The following is a 20,917-nucleotide window of genomic DNA, read 5'->3' on the forward strand; positions in this document are numbered from 1 at the left end:
CATATTTTTTCTTTCTTTTCTACTTTTTTTTTCTTTTTTTTTCCTCTCTCTCTCTCTTTTTTTTTTTCTTTTTTTCTTTTTCACTGTAAAGCTTTTCCGTGGTAATTCCACCATTCATTAGAATGGAGAAATTGGCTTCAAACCAAGTACTTCTGCCAAAGCCATTATTTCCATCATCACACTCTGCATCAGTCTGTAGTGCAGCCTTGTGGGAAGACAATGTTCTGTCCCCTTGTGGTTCTTAAGTTATGGGTAAGGAGCTTACATATATTAAAAGGAGGGTCTTCACTTAGTCTCTTAATCTTTATGAGCACTAATAATAGTCAACTCTGTTTCCAAAATTTAGAAACACTTTCTTTTAGCATAGACGGGTTGCACATGTTAGAAGATAAGTCTCAGTTCAATGAGATTAGAAGCTACATGTTTTTTTCAAATGCCTACACTTTTTTATTTTTTTATTTTTTGGTAAGGGCTTCTGTAGCTTAATGCATACACTTTTCCTCCTATACTTACTTTCTGTATCTTTAAGAGGATAATTGCTGAATTGAAATTTGAGAGTGTTATCTTAATAACCAATTACTCAAATAACTTTGAAATTGGCTTAAATTGGCTCGTCATGCTACATTTACCTGAATCTTTTTATGGGAAAGTTAGGAACAAAAAAAAAAAAAAGGAAAAAAAAAAAAGAAAAAAAAAAAAAACCTTGGCAGCCTGATTTGTTTAGCTTTGCTGGAGGTTCCTGGTTGCAGCGGGGAGAGTGGCCCAGCATGACCCCGGCGCAGACCCCCTGCCTGGCCGCCTCCGGTACGGCGGAGGAATGCAGCGGGAGGCCGGGGCGGCCGGACCCTCGCCCCGCGGGCGCTTCTCTCTGGAGGCCTGCACAAACACAGCCTGCTGGTGTGCGGCGGAGAGGTACGCGGGGATGGGGTGGTGGTGGCTGGAGAAACCTGCTGTGGCTTCGCAATACGTTTGCCGCTAGCGAGACAGCAGTACATGGCAGAGGAAATGGATCCACTTTCTGTATCAGGCTGAATATATCCTTATAATGCCTATTAATGGTAGTGAAAATCAAGATAATCTTCTTTAGAGATTTCATATGCTTAGTAATATGGTTGGCGTGGGGCAGAGGCAGCTATAATGATCTGTAGTGGGATGGCAGATATTGCCCAGCATTATGTACTCTTGTTCCGTCACATTTTCTTGGTGTAAAATAAATGGCAGACTGCTAAAACATCAGAAAAACTGGCTTCCTTTACTTAGTACTAAACAGTTATGTTTCACTAACATTGCACAGCAGATTTGAAGAGAAGTCTTTTACAACGTGAACAGCATCTCCAGTAAACATTTGCTTTCCAGACTGGACTGCATGTAGGTTTTATACAGCAAAACTCAGCATTCACCAGTTCGGATTCATCATTTAATTCTGCAATACTTGAATGTTTTACTCCACACTCAGAAACACTGAATACAAGATCGTATTGCTTAATACCCAATAAAATGGGCATTACTGATCATTAATGGATTGTGTTCTCCACAACCATGAGGTGCAGAGGTATCTGGGACGGGATGGATCTAGCCACCAAGAAAAACACATGCTGAATCCTCTTTTGTTTTGCTGCCCTACAAAGAGGGTCCACACAGAGGATGTGTGAAAGAACCAAAAGTCATAGAAGTGAATCTGATTTAGGAGGAGTCAGAGGAAAAAATAAAGTGCTACATGTTGTACTTGCTCGTGGACAAGTGGAGATATTCCAGGAAACAGAAGTGGGTAGTTTTTCAGACTGAAAGGAGCCTACAGCACCTCCTGAATGCCTGGTGCCTTTTCTCCTGTGTGCTGCCCACATATATTGTTATGAAACAGCAGAGACTGAGGTTTTGGCTTTCTCTCGTATTTTATTTTATTTTATTTTTTATTTTTTATTTTATTTTATTTTATTTTATTTTATTTTATTTTATTTATTTTATTTTATTTTATTTTTTATTTTTTATTTTATTTTATTTTATTTTAATTTTATTTTATTTTTTTTATTTTATTTATTTTATGACAGAAAATCCCTGTTAAAGATATTTTTCTTCTTCCATTAAATGTTTTTCCATTAATCTGGGTACTGTTTTCCCCAACAGATTATTCTAAATACTGTACATTTGAATAATCCTAAAGTACAGCAGCTTGTGACATGTTAGTTTCACCAAATATCTCAAAGCAGATATGGTTCAAAACACAGTGAAGTCTAAGTTTTTATGATGATAAGGCCCCATTTTTCTGAATGTTGCAAATGATAGGGAGACATATGGGGCAACTCCAACTAGCCCTAATACCCTGATCAATAATTTCAAACATATTTGTCCTCCAACTAAACAAGTGCTTCCTAGGTCAGTCTTCGTAGACTATGCATTTCATCTTTCAGTGCCTGAGAATACCAAGAGATAAAACTAGATTTTAATAGCTCTTTTTCCAAAGTGTAACCTGTTCTTACCAACAGACCCAAACTTTACCAGGTTATGTAGAGTGGCCAAAGTAAGAGTTTGATAATCCAAACAGCATTTTATTTTATTTTTATTTCTCAAGCTGCGTAAGTGTAACAATAGAAATATATATCCTAGTTCTTTTATTCCCCCCCCCCCCCCAATTTTTTGCTATTCCTTTCCTTCAGATCCTCTATGATTACCCCCAAATAAATAAACTTCTCAAATTCGTTCCAATGCTAGTTTATAATTGACTTTTCTATTCTGGAAATATGCAGTAATGCTGTGAGCTCTGCTTTATCTTTTTTTCAAAGCTTAATATTAACTTTAATCTTACACTCATTCTGAGAGAAATCAAGTCTTATTTCCCACAAATAATGATTCAATTTCAGCTGGTTCTAATGCCACTTCAGCTCTTAAGCTGTATGAAGACAAATTTTTAAATTGATCTTTTTGTTTCACACCCTACAGGTCTTCCACACCTGTAATTTTCATCTTAGCTTTGACCATTTCAAATATATTTGTTTCAAATGCAAATCTTTTCGCACCAACAAAATGCAAATATGCATCTTGCTATTGCAAGCAATAAACCAAAAGGGTCAAGCAGATCTAGCAATAAGGTCATCTAACTCTGTCCCTAACTCCAACCACAAACCACGTCAGCAAATATCTTATCATTTTGAATCCTGTGCCCAAACTTAACTGAAGATTAGTCACTGAATTTTCTCTCAAATTTAAAAAGAAGACATCCATATCTGTGACCGCCAGTCCTTAGACAATTTCTCTGTATTTACAGGATTCAACAAGAAAATGAGGTGTTCAGCCTATGGCTGTCCCAGATCCTTGCCACTCCTTGTCTGAGTACTTTTGGCCCCATTTTTGCTTTCTGCAGGCAGCAGAGCCTCAGCTGGCCCCTTGGCCACTTTTTACTCCTGCTGTTGTATTTGCCTGTGGTGTTTTCTCAGAAGACACTGGAAAAGAGGGTAGGATTTTGAAAGGGAGATATTTCTGTCTTGGAAAGCACACTTCTCTAATGATTTTCTGAAGCGCCAAATGGCTTAGGGATTGAGAAAGAATGCATTTTTCTGAATACTTTTTTTTTTTTTTAAAATAGAAAACAGGCTTCGTATGGTACCTGTAATTGAAGAGGAGAAATCTGAGATTTCTGCAGGCATTTAAGGACATATGTATAGGATTTAGGTGAGTATAGGTTCAAGTGCGTAAATGATAAATGAAATACCAGCCACACAGTATTATTTATTTCTGTCTATAGAGGAATAACCATATTTTGTTCTACTCTGATTCTTGTTTGAAACCCTGATCCCGTAGCTACACCTGTGTTAGGTCTTAGGGATATGATGCTGCAGTGATGTGGCTGGTGTAGGAAGAGGCTCCTCTTGTAGGTCCTGTCCTAGACTGTGAACGCTCTGCCCAGCAGATGCCACTCTGGAGCAGCCCTCTTGACTTCAGGCAGATAGCATATTCATAACAGTTCATCAAGTCTCATCATCTGTAACACAAGGAGCTAAATTCCTGCTGGAAACATTGGATTTAATAATGGCATACAGAACTGCAGAACAATCCATGTGCTTTCATAAATCCATATACAGCCAAGAACATTCATAACCCAAGCTCAAATCATGAAAGTTTCCAAGGAAATTCATCAGCCACTGGCTATACAGATGCCTTCCAGCACGCTGGGAACAAATGCTAACATAAAACTGTTGGACACAGGTCAGACAACAGCTATCTATCCATGATTCATGTGGCTGCATCTCTTTGTCCAGTCTGTGTCTGGCAATGACAACAAAGACCACTTTCACACTTTCATCGTTAACCAAGATCACCTCAGGCTTCTGAGTAGTTCTTTCACTCGGCCCTGCTCAGCCCTTGAAGTCCTCCTAATCTACTCATTGCTGCAGCAGCCTGTGTGCACCTTTGACTCATTATACAAATTAAAAAATAAAAATAAAATTCCAAACCTTGATCAAAGCTGCAAGGTAAGATGCTGTCCATTAATCCACTTTGCACAGCAATAATGCTGGATGAAAACATATGCAGAAGATTGCACTGTTCCTCACGTGCCCATGCTCTTGCCCCAGGGATCTCCAGCCAGGATGGGTGCTTCCAGACCCATTTCTCCATGGCATGGGTGTCTTCTTCAGCCCAGGCTCTGCAGATATGATTACGGTGCAGTTTCAGTTAGATAAATTTGATAAATTCTTTTGTCCACATAAAAGAAGTCCATACCCCATTTAGCAGTGCAATTTGCCTACCTACCGTCACTAACATAAATCTCCTTTATTAACTGACTAATCTTCCTTCCTTCCCTCTTTTTCCTGCAGTAATACTTTCTTTAACTCTCCTTATATTAAGTACAAAGTACAAACCACAGAACCCCACTTCATTCTTTCTCCTCTTCTTAGCTATAAAAACAATGGGCTTTCATGAGAGTCAGGGCATTTTTCAAAGAATTTTTCCCTTACTCAACCATCACTGGACATTCGTGTTGCCAGGTGTGGGGCAGGCACCCCATACCATGAGAAAGATTTGCTCTTGCAATATTATATTTCTGGTCCAATTAGAAGAAGGGAAAAAAAAAAAAAAAAAAAGAAGTTGTTTTCCTGGAAGATTTTCCATTCCAGCTTTCCAGACCCAGCTGACTCCAGGGGCTGAGGCTGGATAATCGTGTGACCACTGGGCTCCCGTTCAAGCTCAGCCACCTCTGTGCCCACTGTGTGGTTTGGCCACCTCCCCCAGCTGCCCGTCCCATGACCACCTGCCTTTCGTGGTGCAAATTATACATCCTGAGCCGCTGTGTAAAGAGAAGCAAAGGGTTAATAGAAACCTTATAAGCTTGCTAGCCTGGAAGAAGTACAAGGCATACAAGTCTTATGTAAATGTGCAATAAAAATGAGGAAAGGAAAAAAAAAATAATAACTTGAAGATGAGGGTGCTGTTTTTATTCCCAGTGTGGGCTAATAATTAGGGTGAGAATGTCATGCAATGAATTTAAAGCATCTCGTATTTGCTGTAGCCTTTGTTGCTGTTTTTACCTCCTATTGGATTAACTTCCCTTCTAACCAATACAATATTTTTAAGCAATAAAGCATTCACTCAATATTCTTTTTCATAAAACCCTCCATGGCTGTAAGAAAACATAATTGGATGTGCACTATACAGCTTGAGCTTCATAAACATTAAGTCCAACAACATGTTATAAATAATAGTGATACAGAAGATTAGCTCTATTAACCTCCTAACTGAGCTGGAAGCATTAGCCTCTTCCAGAAGAACTACTGCTCTGCAATGCTCTGCACACGAACTCTTCGTGTCTGCCTTTAATTTCCATCGTCACTGCCATTCCCACATCTGCCTTACAGACCTTCCATGCTTCTGGTCCCTGCTAGGTCAAAATGCACAGTGGCAGATTGGCATATTGAGCTATTAATACGTTGCTATATGTGTTACAGATGTTGCATAAATGAACGGCGCTCTATCACCGTTCCTTGACACGGGGGCCCTGGGGGTGGGAGGCAGAGACCCAGATCTGTCTGCAACCTGCCTACTCTGGCAAAAAAAAAAGAGAGAGAGAGAGAAAAGGAGAGTTGCCCCTTATTGCAGAATCACATTCCAGCTTGCAGAGTCAATTTTTCAGATGTTCTTGCTTTCCTGTTCCTTGTTCCTGCACTCAGACCTCATCTGGCCACGGTGAAAAATGATGTGACGCAGTTTTTTATTCTGCACTTGACACCCTTATGGAAGGCAATGTGGCTCATTGATTCCAAACTCCTCAAAGGTCAAGGAACTAGGAACAAAGATTTTTTGGAAGCAGCCCAGGAAAAACTTTAAACTTGGACCCCGTATACCCAGAAAAACAGAACTGTTAATTGTTACCCCTTCTGTTGCTATTAAGCTTTGTATGAACACTGAACATATGTTCCGTGATCATGTACTTTTATATTAAAATGTTATTGAGTCACCAGGTGAAATGTGTATTAAGTGCACAGCTGAAAATAGACAGTAGGTTTAAATTTTGACAGCAAACAGCTGTAGGATTTCTAAAACTTAATTCAAATAATGCAATCAATAGGTTATGCTACAGTTTCAAGTTTCCCCAAACAAATTTATATGAAAAAGGATATTCATTTATTTGAGATTAGTTCAGCTAAAAGATAGATTTTTCTCTGTCACCTCTAAAGCACAGATAAAAAAAGAATTTGAGATGTTTTAAGAAGTGCAAAACATTTTTTTTTTGGTTTAGCACTCCAGAAAATTATGAGCTTTTTTTTCCACTTTTTCTCCAGTGCAGATTACTAATGATTACTCACTCCACTGTTTACTCATTCTGCAGCTGTACAGGTTTTGAAATGCTAATATGTGAATTATGTTCTCGTTTTATCGTAAAACAGGAGAATGGGTCAAATCCAAACAAAACACTGTGTAAGGAGAGACCCTGAGGTTTTTCAGCTACACGTGAAGCATGCCACAGAGCCACATAACCTACCGTGGAGTCGAGGCACGAAAAGTAAGCGGGAACACTCCCACCTGAGCATCAGCTCTGTCACTCCAGGGGAAACACAGCGAAAGGCTGGGCTCAGGATGGGGCCGGTCGTCAGCTCCTGGTGTCCAGCCATGGGTATTTCCAGTCTCTGGTAAGGCAAATGCCCAGCTCCTCGTGGCCACCGATGCCACCATCGTCACAAAACTTGTGTGTTGTGGGGGTGTGTGTTAAAAGTACACAGAGCTGCAGCACTGCCCCGGTTTGATGAACACAACAGCTTCCCATACCTTAGGCAGCATGCACTTTTGAAATGCCCTGGGGCTTATGAATAACCAGGGGTGTGAAAGGAGACCCTCAGGTCTCCACATATGGCAGCTCTCTCTCTCTCTTTTTTTTTTTTTTCCCAGGCTGGGTAAGATATTTGAGTATTTGCCTAGTGGCATTAAGAAGATGGATACATCTTTTTGTGTCTCTTTAAGTGAATTTTCTAGGGTAACCACACTTATTCCCCTGCTCTCTCCCCAGCTTCTCATTATTTCATAGCGAGGTCTTTGAGAGTGCAAACCCATGCCATAAGGAAAAATATTCTTATTAAGGAAACAGGAATCAGGAATCCTGAAGTCATATTGAAGCATGTTTATGTTCATTCTTTCCTTTCATTATGTAGAATTGCTCTAGATTTGACTGAAACAAACCAAAAGACTGTACTGACATTTGAAAAGGAAAATTATGAGAATCTCTGGGAGTTTTTTGTATGAAAGGCTCTTTTATATGGTTGGGGTTTGACCCAGTCTCCAAGAGGTCTTCTATTTGATTGTATAGGTTATATTAATATTTTAATGATTTTATTTCTATGTATGTATAGAAAGCTTTTTCACTGGAAACTCAAGAAATGGTCTCACAAGATTTGTAATTTAAAATCAATGTTTTTAGTTACTATAAAGAGATTATTCCCAAATTATCTTCAATTTTTGTGTGTCCTGTTGAATAAATATTGAAAGATAAGTACTTCTGTGTGCAGATTGAATAACACAGACTCTGAACACAGAGGATTAAAAATATATATATATTAAAGAAAAGTGTATTACTCTGAGTTGTTTTACTTTGGGGGGGGAGGGAGATTTTTATTTTTTTATTTTTGTTCACTCTTGGTGTTAAGAATTACCTTTAGCTAAGCTAAGAGTTAAAGTCAACGTGAATGTAAAAACAAATAACTTGCTGATATTTCCAGCTGCACTTTGGCCTTATTCATCTACAAAGTAAATCCCTGTAATGCCTGTAGATCTGCATATATTCTGAGTTCTTATTTATTTATGCATTTCTTGTGTTCTTCTAGCAGTGCTATTGCCCTGTAATTGTTCATATGCAGCAGAGTGGCTGGAGAAGTCCTTGAAGAACCTGATCCAATGCTCACCAAGGAAATCTGCTGTCTGGCATGGATGTGGGTTCAAGCCAGGCAGACCCAGCCTGGAGCTTTCCCTGCTTGCTCAAGGGGCTACCTGAAATTCTTGCCATTAACTGTACATAGCATTGCTACTTGGTACAGCTCTGTCTTTTCTTCAAGGTCTGAGTTCCTCTTATTTTTTTTCCTTAAAAATATATTTATTACTGAATTGTAGAGAACAGATTTTCATTGTTCTTTGTGGTCTAACTCCACCGATTTCCTTGATGTGACATTAGCAGGGGGTTAAGCACTCTGGCTCATTTTTCTCAGGATAACTTTAAAGCTCTAGTGGAGATGAAGAGGTGAAGGGACTTAGTATCCACACTGCTCACAAAAAAGACTTCAGGTCTCATCAAGTTGAACTGATCACTCTTCAAAAGAGTAGCCCTTAAAATCATTTGGAACTGACCTTCTTCTCCTGAGAAATTTCTTCTTAAAAAACAGGTATATGTGATACAGAAAAATACAGTTATTCATCACCAACTGCTAGGTCTTCATTACCAGATTACCTTTAATCTGCAAGCCAAGCCAGAACAGGAAACGCACCTTATTTTTCTCTCTCTCTCTCTGTTTTGGATGGTAAATTGTTGACTTTCTCTGATATCAGCAGTCATGTAGAAGGTGGTTGCAGAAGACAGAAAAGCAGTGTTACCTCAGGACTTTTTGCTCACAGGCAGAGTAGTTGGTAGGTTGGCCAAAACTGTCTTCACTCCTCAAAGGAAAATGTATTAAAAGAGAAATGCAGCCCTTGCATATTGCCAGTGTTGTTCTGCTTGGAGAGAAAACTCCATCAATGCAACTCCCATAAAGACAGATCTCTGCCAAATATAATTTGGAGATGCTGTGGGACTTGGGAATTGGCCCCTCATTAGAGATACTGAGATTTCTCTCTAGAAGGGCAGTTTTCCAGCCTATGAAAATTAATGGGAGATGTACATGTATTAGCGGGTAGATTTCAGCTCCCAAATATACTACAAGGTGGGCCAATCCACCAAATTGCACTGAATGTTGTTTCATCACTCCAGAGGCTTCCTGCCTGGTGCCAAATATTTGCAGTTTGAACATCTATTATACTATTAGTGCTGCAGTGTATCAATGGATAACTCAGATACAATATAGAAGATATAATTCTCAATATTTTCCACTGATTTTAAATATATGTTTTTTAAAATATACACAAGTAAAGATAACTAAACAGGATCAGTTGAGTGATTTTTATAATGTTATTTAGTTGATGCTTGAAAGAAAAACTAATGCTAACGTCTCTCTAAATTGCAATTGGTAAAACTTTACAAGAACTAAAAATTAATATTCTAGAAAGTACAGACAAAAATAAAATATGAGGACTATAACATCAAAATATATTTGTTTGTTTGTTTTTCTTTTGAATATGTCTCCTGGAATTAGAGAATATATATTTATCCTACTTGAAGCCCATAGAATAAAGATGCTCATTTCCAGAGTGGATGTTCCAAAAAGGCAGCAGGAACTGAGAGCAATTTGGGAGCATCATCTCTGAGCTACCATATAGAAGACAGTTTTTAATGTTGAAATAAACCACAGACAGTTATCTGGAAGCCATCAGTATAAAACCGCTAAACAATAGGTATATGAGCACACTGTGCTACCTGGCGCATAACTGTGTGGCAAAGAGGTAAAAGGTGATTTGCAGCCAGCAATTAAAAAAGCTTCTTGAAATATTAAGCTCTTCTGTGAAGGGCAATATCCTAAATGTGGAGGTTTTATGTATACAAAAGCCCAACTGCAGAAAGAACTGTAGGATCTGGGTAGTGTCACCCGACTTAAACCCCACAACTCTGCTCTGGGAAGAAGCACTGCTGCCTACACCTACACCTGCAGTGGCTCTGAGCAACATGCAGACTCTTTTGATGAGATTTTGGGTTTCTCACATGGTTTTGCATATCAGGGCTAGCTGCTTAGAACTTCATTTAGAACTTAAAATGGAGAGATTGATTTTCTGATGAAGTCCACAGGGACGTTTCTCAACCAAGTTAAATGAAAAGGAAATAAATTTGGAGAAAACAAATTTGTGAAGGCGGCGTGTTTGCTTTTTCCTCCCTCTGTTTGTTTTATAATTTTCCTTGCTTTCTGTGTCCCTGCTGCAAACAACCACCCTGCTCCTTGCCCAGGGGCTGTCTGCTGTCTCCCGTGGCCAGAGGCTGGCTGGCGCAGGGCTCTGCCCGGTGCACCGGTGTGGATGAGGTGTACCTGTGTGCCCACGGGCTGCAAAACCTCGCTCCCCTTCTCTTGTTGCTAAGGTACTGGAAGCGTCTATGGATGAAGTCCTTCCTCGCAGCTCCCATAACAGCAACCACTGACTGGGTGAGGAGATTAAAGCGGGAGAAAAAGAGGAATAAAAACAGCAGTCCTGGGAATATATTCCATTAAGCATTCTATTGTACTTGCCCAAAAATGATATTCTTGGGAATTTAGTCAACATTTTATTACTTGCTGTATTTAAAAATATATACTTCATCCAACTCTTCTTTACACAGTGGTGCTGCTAAACATTTAGCATATTTTATGTGTTCAAATAAACTGGAGAGCATGGCTTGCAATGCTAAAGAAAAGGTAGCAATTTACTGGCAGGACTTGATTTCACACTTGTAACTTTTACACAGAGCCTGACATTGTTCGCTTTACTAATTGTAAGACTAATAACTTTTCCAAAGAGCACAGAAGTCTTATTTCACGTCTGTGCTAAGACTGAAACCAGGACATAATGTCACAAGTGGCCATAAGCTGTGAGAGCCCAGGGTCCGAGGACATGACTAAATCTAAGAAATTCCAGGCTCTAATTAGAAATGTCTAAAAAGCATGCAAGTGCCCGGAGTGCAGGCCAGTGCTGGCAAGTGGAGAGGGAGAGGAGTGAGGACACTGGCTGCAAGGTGTAACTATCAGAGCAGTAACCCAAGGGCTTGTGTGGAGATGGGCTTCCCTTGTGACTCACCCTGCCCATGCCATGTCCATGACCCTGCTGATGATGGACGCCTTCACCAAGAACCTCCAGGAGCTGCCTCAGGCTCCAGTTCCAGCACTTATGGCCCCTTTAGCAAGAGTTTTCAGGGGGAGTTTCTTCCTCCAATAGGAAATTTCAAGTCAGAAAAGTGTTGTTGCTGTTTTCTTTAAAAAGTGTTGTCCATGACTGCATATTTCTATGTTCTTTAAAAAACTTGGAGGACAGAAGTCATCTGCCTCCCATAGTCATTCACCTGGGTACAGGTTTAGCTGAGCGCATTTCCAAATGGGTTTATCAGCCACTCCAAGGTTTTGCCAGAAAAATGATAAAATGCTGCTGTTTTGGGGTGGTTGCTGTTTGTAGTGGTGTTTGCTCTGCCCGTGCCTGGGAAAGAAGGACCCTGCGGTCACCCTTGTGAGCCAGGCCCAGGCGTCCCACCATACACACTAACATCTGCTGCAGACACAGCCCACAACCCAAGCCATCTGAGCCAAGCCAGAATAGTTAAACTTGTCGCCATTTCAGAATTAGAAAAGTGAGTTTAATCTTGGGCTGTCAGCTCAATTTTTCCCCACAGCTTTATGGAACAATCTTATTTTCCCATAGGAAAAAAACATGGGCTTCTAGCGAAGCTTGGTAAGGAGTTATTTTGTTTGCTTTTGCAAGACTATCAACAAACCAAACTATGCAGGCTTGTCTTTAATTGTGAAATTTTTTGCTATCACGCATTTTCCAGCTCCAGACAAGTAGGGTCGCCTAATGTAAAATTCTAAGATTTGTAGGCTTTGTCCTTCGGATGCTGTGAGCTCTCCATATAAGTTTTCAGCTAACCATTTAAGCTAACTGCCATTGTTGCTGCAAATTAGCATGAGTCTAACAGAAGAGCCCCAGCTATGAAGGGAATCTTTCCATGCACTTCACTTGGTGTTGGCTCCACACCAGTGAGGGGATGCACATCGCGTTCACTTTATCAACCTGAAAGGATGAGGGAGACCAAGAGGAAAAATCCTCATGTTAGGCTTCATCATACAGCTTGCCTTAGAGCCGGGGGCTGTGGTTAAACACAGAACAACCACACCACTGCTAAAGGTTGAGAAAACAAAGCCTTAAACCACACGCGTGACTTTTCCCCCCTTGTGTAGACTGGTTGAGGTCAGGGTTGCTCCAGCTGCAGGGCTGAGTTTTATGGTGGAAGGAGCTGTATTGCCTGCAGGAATACATCTTGAAGCATGGTAGGGAGAGAGCTTGTATGAGTGCTGAAGAGCACAGAAAAAGCTTTTGCATACCAGCAGGCTGCTTGCAAAGCTGGACCGTTGTGGGTACTGCATTGAACTACTGTAGGACGGATGATGTGCCAACTGATGGATCACATGGAGCTGACAGAGGTTGCCTTCAGTGGCTTTCTCCTCTGTTTCTTGCAAAGACTAACACAGACAGCCTTCAGTCAGACCCTGCTGCCCCAGTGGGTGGCTGTCCCTCCTTTGTGGCCGTGTCAAACAGCCTTTGGTGCTACTGGGAGGGGGAGCTGGCTGTCAGCTGGGGTTTCCCAGCAAATATCCAGGTTATCTTACTGTGAAAAATGTGTTGCTTTCAGTAGTGCTTGTTATCTCTGTGAAAATAGAGAGGTAAAGACAGAAATATGCATTTGGAAGAGTGTAAGGAATTTCCATGCAACAGGCCACTTTCTGCTATAGTTGAGAGCAGCTTTCAGAGCCGTCTGAAGGAGTTAATGGGCTTTACTGCATATGGCACCAGTGAGCAGCTGTGAACAAGAAAATGAAGCTTCCTGTTCTGTGGATCTTCCTACAGATGCTTTTGAAGAGCAGTATAACAACAGCAAAAAACAAACAAACAGATTTTACAAGGACAATCTGTATTTGGAAGACTTCAGGGCTGGCTGTGAGGTGCTTGCCCTGCCCAGGTGTCCTGCCTGGTGACAACATCTCTGACCAAACTGCATTTTGGAGCTTCTGGTATCAGCTAACTCTAGAAACCTTTATTCTTAGTACTGCTGACAGCATTTTAGCACCTTACACAATAATTTTGTGCTTTGTAAATGACTGACTCTATAAAATTACATTTCCTTTCATAACATGCCACTAAGTCACCCAAGGACTGACTGACTTAAGAACAAGGTCAGAAGTGCAATTATATGTGAAGATAGGTGCAAGACAGAGAGTCAACGCGCAGGAAGCTCATCACACATGCCGGTGCTGGGAGGTGAGCAGTGGCTTGCTGCAGGCAGGTATTAGTTCTTGTGGAAGTGCTGAAATCCCCGAGGCTGTCAGGGCACTCGCACTGGAGAGGAGCTGAAGTTAAGGTGGGAGAAAAACTCCTGATATGGTGTTTTGAACCCGTCACATATCAGCTTCCTCAGGCTGGTGCACTGCTATCATTTTCCAAATTGGGTACCAAATATCAGTACCAAAATGCCTTAATTGCTTTCCCAGGGAAGGCAGCAGAAGGTAACCTGGATATTCAACTGCACAAATCTTATGTTATCTTTATTAAAACAAGTTACAAAATTACCTACATTGCATGCATGGGAAGATTTTTTGACATATTCAGAGATGAGCATATGTTAAAATAATCATCTTGAAATAAAAAAGCTCAGAATATCAGAAAAGTCTCTTGCTTTTTTAAATTACTGTTCCTGAGCAATACTAAGAAAACTATAATCCAGAAAGTAACTTTTCAGCACTGATACTGAAACCTGATTTTTTTTGCCTATTAAAAATAATCACGTCTGATAGCGAATAAAATTAACCCTAAAAGAAACCCTCCATAATTCTTGAATCCTTCTTACATTTAGCAGTGGGCTCATATTTTTCCCTTCACAGATGTTACAATACGGGTGTCAACACTTTTATTTCTTTGTCCGTAAGTTGAAAATTATGACTGCTTCATAAATTGCTAACGTGCTCGGAAGACGCGGGCCCAGCTGCAGTGCACATGAGTTCAGGCTCCTGCCCGGGCCTCATGTTTCACCATGACCTCAGTTTCCTGTGCTGAATGGGAACCAACGCGAGTGAGCACTTGTAAAACTGTTTTTGAAGAGTGAAGTTATGAAGAGGTGCTGCAGTGTCAAACATCTGTTTCATCCATTACGCTCAAATAGCAGCAGCGACTGTACAGTAGGGCAAGAACCATCAATAAATTAAAGCCCTCTCGTGACCACGGTCTCCTAACTCTCTTGAGCTGCCTGGCTCTTGTGCCAATTTGAACCATGAAATAAAGATGCTAAACAAGAAAACAAAGCTTCTGCTTATTCTGAGATAGCTCCTCTCTCCAACGGTAATTAGGGTTTTCTTGCACAATTGCAGGGTTGCTTTTAGAATAGAAAATTTACGGCCTCACCAGTCAGTTCATATTTGTAAACGCTCATGGCTGAAAGTGGGATTTCAGCCTATTTTAATAAATACTTATGTTTCTATTGTCATTTTTAGTTAAATAATAGCAAGATAAAATAAGCAACATGCTCTTTTTAGAAAACTATGCAGTTTACAGATGTGTTAGCATTGAAATTTTATATTTATGATTTCTGGAACCCAATACAGTTAATTACATTAAGATATGTCCTGTAACCGCACAACATATCTCTCATCAAAATTGGCATGTACATTAATTACCTAAGGAAATATACATGCCAGTGTAGTAGGACAGTTGTTCCTTGTGATAAACTATAAATTGTATTCCAGACAAGATATCTTGTGCAAAACAATCAAATTTTCAAAAACAGAGATCTATTTATAGGCTTGGAGGGGGTGGGGGTCTGGGAACTAAACTACCAAGCTAGGCAGCCTGAGAAAACGTTAAGAAGCTGTGAAGTTGTTCACCTCGGGGTTATTGGTTCAGATGCTGTTGGGATTAGTCATGTTCACCAGGAGCTGTTACCACCTATCATCTCCGCAGCGGTCTGCATGGAACTGCTGGGCTGCGGAGCGATGTTGGGTTGGGTGGGTGTCTGAAATGCATCCCCACAGCTGCTGACCACCACACTGGCTTTATCTTTCCCCTCCTGACATCCTTCTCTGTTTGCTGTGGTCCCTGCTCAGGCAACGTGAATCGACCTGGGCAAAAGTCTCAGTCCTGCCTGCTCAGCCACCTTTATCAACATACGCTTCTGGTTTGGTTCCCCTGTCTTTCACACATCTCACTGTTCTTTCATTAATTTAGCTTTCCCGTATATGTATAGGAAGAAAATTTTTAAGTGAGGAACAAAGATGCGTAGCACCATATTGAAATGCTTTGTGGTGGTCCTACTGGGCCTGGAACCATCTTGGTAAGGAAAAAAGCTGCTTTTAAACTTTGTTAAAGACAGCAGGACAGATCGCCAGCATGTTCAAATTCAGCGTCCTGACCTGACGTGGTGCTGGTAGAAGGAGGACTGTTGCAAGGGCATCTCTTTCCCAGCTAGTGGCCAAAACCCCATAACTCACCCAAAAGCTTCATACTGAAGCAATGAAGCATCATGTTCATATGTTCTCATGGACAAGGGAAAACAAAACAAAAAACAGAACAAACAAACAAAAAAAAAAGCAAGAGAACTTAAATACAAGGAGATTATTATTATTTTTGTTTTAGTGGACTACATCTCATATAATGCAATATAATCTAATCAAAGTCAACACACATCTTCAGGGATCTGGTTCAGGTGGAAAAACAGCCTCCAGAAAAAAAAAAACTGGAGATGTTATTGTGGCCACAGTTGATGTTACAAACAGAAAGAATAGTTTTATGAAAACATGTTTGGCTAGCAAGTGTGACAAATATCACGTACTGCCTGCATGGTGGGGAAGGCACCTGGTTCAGGCAGAGCAGAGCACTAATTTCAACTTACCACATGGAAAGGTGTCTAAAAAATCAGGCAGCTGTCCTCCTAGCTTGCTGGTGAAGATAGCTCACAAAGTAAATGCTGAAGTCGTTGAACTCATGCCTTTAAAATAGATGCAGATTTAAGATTTACAGTTTTAATCTGTACCACGAGAGACAGAGATAACAAAAAATGCTCATTTTTTTTTCAAAATGTTTTGGGGGTTTGAACATCTTCCTCTGGTGCAAACTGGAATTGTTCCATTGGCTGACTGGTTTGACTAGGAATCCTGTAAAAGAGCAAGTAAAAGAAAAATATAAAGCAAAACAAAACTAGAAGTTCTTGGCACTTGGGGATTTGTATTGGCCAAATGACGAGACTGAATCCCAGAATCTCTGCTTGGAAAGGATATGAAGTCATTGTTCAAATGTGCATATAAACTGGATCTAGAGGGATAAGATTAAAAAAATTTACAGAGTTCAATCTCATAAAACTATCAATTATACAGGACTGTTTGTGTCCATTTCTGTGAATTTTTCTGCAGAACAAATGTTTTGCTTTACTTCTGGGTAGACCATGGAGCTGGCATAAAATATGGTATGCTACTATAAACAAGAGGCCAAGGATTTGCTTAGCAAACATGTTGTGGTTTCATTCACAGAGCAGTTATCACAGGAGAAATGGGTTGGCTGCTATGATATAGGTGCATGGATCAAGAGCTTATGAATCCATCTGCCATTTTGCAGATGAAACCTTTTGCTGTTCTTAGAAAGTAAAAGTGTTTGGAAACTGGATTTTCTTCTGGGACCATACAGAATTTCTGCCTTTATGCTACTTAATTTAATTTAAGTTTGAGGTCTTAAAGCTAGATGAGATAAGTACAGACTGAACTGTGCTCATGGTGAAGTAGCTTTTTGCACTCTGAAAGGGAAATATACCATTTTGTGTCTCATATTTCTCTGTTTACATAGCAAAAAATTAAGTAAATTTGAAAATTGAAAGATTGCAATGATTTTCCTAGATTCTGTACAATCACTCAAATATAGAATGAAAGTCAAAGGAAGTGGCTATGGAAATCTTTTGTGTTTGCCGCCTTCTGTGTTTGCTGAGGTTGAACATCATAAGATGCTTACAAGTCACTGTGTGACATTGCTGGTGCTGTGGGAAAGGAGCTGGTGAGCAGCTGAGTGCCATTAATTTTAATATAAATCACTGTGATGTGTAGGAGTACAGTCTACATCTCCTCTTTACTTTCTGAGTGATCCTGCTAAATTTTCTAGACGGAGGGGTGTTTAAGGATGCGGCTTAGTGCTCGCTGCAGGTCCAATGTTTGCTTGGCCTGCCGTGCTGATGCAACGTCTCTGAATTGGTCTGGCCCCAGACTCTCCTTCCTGCTAGGAAAAATAAAATAATAAAACAGAAGTTTCCAAGTGGATCATAGTGGTGTTCTTAATGCCACATTTCACTCCAACACCAGCAGCACTGTTGGACCTTGTTAAAGCAAATTTACAATTGCCTGCTTCCTTAAAGTATTAAATTCAGCGATTCCTTCTGGCTCGTTTCTCATGGTAAGCTTTATGAAAGTGTTCAGAAATTTCAAATAGTAAAACAGCCTAATAAAAGAAGTTTGTGTATGCGGAGAAGTCTGTTTGCCTGAATTTGCTGACGAATCACACCGTTCCCTAAAGCTTACTCCTGCACCAAATTGATTACTAGGTAGCTGAATTTGGGGGATAAGGTGGAGGTTAATTCTGATGGATTACCAAAGCTCTTTTCAATTTGGTGTTTTTCTACCACAAAATATTCTATTATACTGGAATATTGTTTTCATGATCTGTAGGATGTGCTAGTGGGCAAATCTTAATCTCAATCTCACTCTCTAGAGCGGCTTTGTTGTTTGAAGTATGTTCCTTAAAAAATATATATAAAAAAAATCAAAAATAAAAAAATCCGATTCTTGTCCAAAGTCTAACTTCTTCACTCTGCCAAATTGGGTTGGAAACTCATGAGAACGTATCTCCTGTGAGACTTCTGGTGTTTCCTGCCTCAGCTCATGTTGTAAATGTCACAAGCACTTACACAGCTTTTCATGTGGTATTTCAACACCACTGCTGCCACGCTCGGCCAGATCCAGTGGCAGAGATGCTCAAAAGCACAAATCATCGAAGAGGGTGGAAAGAAATAGAATGGTTCCTTGTAGAGGTTGTTTTATTCATTGTTTAATTTGCCTGTTTTTTTTTTTTTCTTTCTATAATACTGGCATATAATCTGGATTTGAATACTAAGTAGAAATACTGTTGTTAAAATTTCACTTTTTCTACTTTTTCTTTGCCACAAACCTGAGCATGAAAGACCCCCGCCAAGGCTGCTGGTGGGGTACATCTTGGTGCATCTGCCCAAAGGTGGGCATAGAGGTTGGGTCTAATAATGAAACGCTGCAGAATAATTCAAAACACAGGAAATGTTGACTTCAGTCCTGGACCTTTATTCCCGTATTTTTTAAGACCACATGTGATATTTTGTGTAACCAAAACCAGTACCAGGTTGGTGCTGTTGACTCAGAACGGTCCTGAGCAGCCAGATTTGTGCTGGCCAAGGGGAAGGGTAGTGACTGGTCAGGTTAAGCGAACCTCTCATAGTTTCCCATTCATTATTTGAAGGCTTGTCAAGTTATGGAAAAGCATTTTAATTAACAACTCACAGACTTTAAAATAAAAATCAATAAGGTGCACATATTTCTTTAAGTGATGTCCAGAGTTTGCCTGCAAAGTTACAGTTTGACAGATTTCCATTAAGTTTATTGGCTTGAGATGATGTGATTGTGTTTTAATATGAAGAATTAATAAAAGATATATGAACTTATATTTATATAACCCAGTACAAAAGGGTCAGTGCATTTCCCACTCTAATTTTCTTCACAGTTTAGATTTAAATGAATTTGATTCTTCAAGGAAAAGCATAATGACATAAAGACATAACCCCACACTCTGACTCCCACCACCCGCAAGCACACACATACACCACACACACACTCACACAAAAAAAAAAAACAGGAAGAAAAAGAAAAACAAAACATAGATTATCTTAATTTCTATTGGCTTTATTATTCTCTAGATAAAAGGCTCCTCAACATAAAATGAGAACTCTGAGATCAAACTTTTAAAGAATTCACAAATTTACATCAATTTTTAAAAGGTTTTATAACTAATGAACTCAGATTTCTTTTGGCATGGCATAAAATCCATTTGTACAGTTTTTAATTAAGAATGCAGCCTACGCAATTAAAATTAAGGGTAGAGACTTCATCAGATGTCCTGTGAGAACCCCAGTCGAAAAAATTATGTTAATGCTGTATGTCCTAAAAGCATTCTCTGAATGTTGGAAACACTTTATGAGGAATTATTTCTGCTATACAATGAGGATTTATTTAAAGTTGAAAATTAAGAGCTTTTAATTTTGGAGTGTTAGGACCTTGTTTATCACTAATCACTTTGGCATTTGCTATGCACTTTCAAATCAGATAAGATCATTTAAAATTCTATATTTTCTGGAAAATACGTATATGTACATAAGCTTATATGTATATGCATATAAACTATATATATATAAGTTGAGACATGCACCCAATTTATAATGCAAATAATGTACATGCAGTCAAGGGAATTCCTAATGTGAATTTTAATATTTAAACTAACAAGTGCCATTATTGGGAATATTAAGACACTTCTTTGTTGAAATGATTAAAATTATATTTGAAATAATGAATGAAATGGACACATAAAAATATAAATAACTCATTTCAAAGGCTCCCCTCAGTCGTATAGGAAAGTGAAGTTTAATGTATTTGGAAGGTGTTAAATGAATATCCTAGAAAACAGATTTCTCTTTAGGAAGTGGTGCAGTGTGATCAGTAATGGGACAGCTTTTCCCATTTCCAAAACTCTCCAGTTCAGACCAGAAACAACTCTTTAGCTGTGACTGCTATAGGGCTTTTCAGTGCTGGAGACACACAAGGAGGAATACAGATAGCGAGCCCAGAGCATGTGCAAGGGAGATGATACCAAGACAAAACAAAAAGACATGTGATACGCTGTTATGCTGAACACTTGCTTCACATTGGGTGCAGGGATTTTCCTTCTTTTCTTTTCTTATTCTTTTCTTGTCTTGTCATTTTTTTTTCAGCATAGCTTAATGCAATAAAAATGTTTTATATTTAGAAGAGTAACAAGGGAGCTGAGGCTTAGCTTTGGAAGGCAAGCCAAATTTCATAAGGATTTTAAAGTGTAGAATAAGAAGGTTTGGCTCACAGGAGAAGTCATTTCCAAGCCAAAGACCTGACATGAAGATATGTGCAAAGAAGCAAGAGAAAGACAGGTTTGGGGGAGGAACATGATGGTGGTGATGGCAATGAACCAGGCAGGAAGCAGCTCAGGATACGGTGGCCACGATTCACGGTGAGCTGTAGAACATGCAGACCCAGACCCCAGAGGATGTGTTGGTCCCCCTTTTATAAAACAAAACCAAAACCAAAAACTGATTAAAGCTGAAACCTCTGTGTATTAGCACTTGAATTCAATAGTTTTTTGGACGTGGAAGGAGGGTAGAATAAGGTGCTTTTCACTCAACAGCAAGGTCACCAAAATTCAGCTGTGATTCTCAGCGTGATTAGTTTTATGTTCTTATTGCTGTTGCTTATAGGCACTAGAGCTC

At 39.7% G+C, this 20,917-nt stretch overlaps 1 long non-coding RNA gene across 1 annotated transcript; it reads left to right on the top strand.

Annotated features, from left to right (window-relative positions):
* Positions 1 to 700: 700 nt before the first annotated feature.
* Positions 701 to 9,681, top strand: LOC136791308 (uncharacterized). Its single transcript, XR_010832996.1, has 3 exons — positions 701 to 912; positions 3,581 to 3,666; positions 8,307 to 9,681. It is a non-coding gene; the product is annotated as an uncharacterized lncRNA (long non-coding RNA).
* Positions 9,682 to 20,917: the final 11,236 nt, after the last annotated feature.

The sequence above is a fragment of the Anser cygnoides genome, chromosome 7, assembly GCF_040182565.1.
Source record: "Anser cygnoides isolate HZ-2024a breed goose chromosome 7, Taihu_goose_T2T_genome, whole genome shotgun sequence".
NCBI lineage: Eukaryota > Metazoa > Chordata > Aves > Anseriformes > Anatidae > Anser > Anser cygnoides.